Consider the following 2,213-nt stretch of genomic DNA (forward strand, 5'->3'; position numbering starts at 1 on the left):
TATACCCATTTGAATTATTGTTATGTCAGTTAAACGCAGGAGATTTATTGGTGGGCCCACAAAACAGGTATAGCGCAGTTATATACCGCGCTATATATAGCGCGGTTTAAAAGAGCGATATATATATATATATATATATAGTGCTCTTTTAAAGAGCGCTATACTTTAACGGGTTCTGGATTCAGCTGGAGAACCCCAGACATATAAATTGCTAGCACTATCAACAAACAAAAAAGAAAAAGAAAAGATCAAATAGATTATAAGTAGCTACTACTGTAATTATTTAACCAACGACAACAAATTCAGTATAATACCTATATGGGATCGGGGAAGAATATTGGATACACAAACATTACCTCTACCTTATGTATAACAGTTTAAAAGAAATACACTAGTGAAGATGACATGAGCAAAAAAGAATTAACAACAATAATCTACTTATAAAGAAACAAAATCACACGAAACATCAAATAATAATAGAAGTCTAAGAATAAGGAAATACAAAAATAATACTAGAACAACTGATAAAGAAAGGGGAAACACTCGGACTATCCACTAACCTTATACTTTAATTTTCGACTTTCATGTCTTCCTATCAAGAGAAATTATTATCATTTAACCGACCACCAAAATTCTGTGTTATTATTAATCCACTATAGTACAATTCTTACTACTATTAGAAATTCAGCAAAAATCGACCGATCGACCGACTTTCGATCGGTTAAAAAACTAGCCAAAAAATCGACTGAAGTCGATCGGATTCTAATAAAAATTTTTTTAACGAGACCGACCAACTTCGATCGTTATTTTTTTGGCACAAAAATGCGAGAAAATATCTTTGTGTCCCGTAAAATTATTTTTCAAAAACCTACCAACTTTGGTCGAGTTTTTATTTAAAATAAATTAAAATTAATATTCAAGAAACTAACCAGCTTTGATCGGTTTTTCATTTAAAATAAATTAAAATTAATATTCAAAAAATTCCGGTTGTTTATTTAAAAAATCAACTGATTTCGGTCGTTAATTTTATTTTTTAATTAAATCGACCGAAATCGACAGATTATTTTCGCGCGAAAATGTAATTAAAGAGTATACATAAATAAAAGAAAGTCTTAAACCAAAATGAACCAATGGTCTAGTGGTAGAATAGTATCCAGACACTGTACAAACCCCAGTTCGATTCCCAGATGGTGAATTTTTTAATACATAATTAAAAATACCAGCTGACTTCGGTTGTTTTTTCGGTAGGTTTTTTCTTTTTTTGGTCGTTTGTGGAATTTAATTGACCGACCAAAATCGGTCGGTTAGCTCTAACGACCACACAATTATCGACCGCTAAGAATCAGTCGGTTTCCGGTCGATTTTTGCCAACTACCGACCAACGTCGGCCGATTTTGGCAGACGATTTTTTCGATTTTCCCCCTTTTTAGTATTGTACATTATTATTCTTCATATATTTTCGTAATTATTCATTGAATAAATAATCCGTACTTTATAATTGCTACGTACTTTTCATTAAAAATAGTCATTCCTCGTAGAAACTTAACGTTCACAGATTAATATAACGTGTATATGTTTGTATATAGTAAAATATGCTATGACATATGGCCGTCCAAAAAAGGGATACGTGGAACCCCAAGACGGGGGGATGGCCAAAGACCGAAGGCAACTGTTTCGTTTGTCACCGGAAAGAATAACGCTCATAAAGATGTGATAAATGCTCTTTGCCCGGTAGCATTTAATAAAGAATATTTCATGGCATTAAGAGCAATTACTTGTTACAGGAAATTTAACATTTATGTTCACCGTTACATCTTCATCAATATCCCTCATAATTGACATTAAAGAAGGGCACGATCGTAGGACCTCCTTTATAATTATAAATAGTGAGCTCAGTTGTCATTGTAAAGGACACGAATTTTCTGACAAACTTACACTGCTTTCTATACAATGCTCAATACAATATTTTCTTCTTACTTTTTAATTTTGTTGTTGTTGTGACCGAAAATCCTGTTCCCGAAACTATTATTTCTGCTATTTCGTCCATATCCTAAGGTTAAGTATTGCATAATTCTTCGATTATTTTATTATTTCAGGATTAAATTAATTCAATTATCTAGAAACCACGTATTAATTCAACTGTACCATTTTACGGTAAATAGTTTGGCGCCCACCGTGAGGCTTAGACAGTCGTGTAATTAAATTGATCCTTT

This window comes from Nicotiana tomentosiformis, chromosome 4 (genome assembly GCF_000390325.3).
Source record: "Nicotiana tomentosiformis chromosome 4, ASM39032v3, whole genome shotgun sequence".
Lineage (NCBI taxonomy): Eukaryota > Viridiplantae > Streptophyta > Magnoliopsida > Solanales > Solanaceae > Nicotiana > Nicotiana tomentosiformis.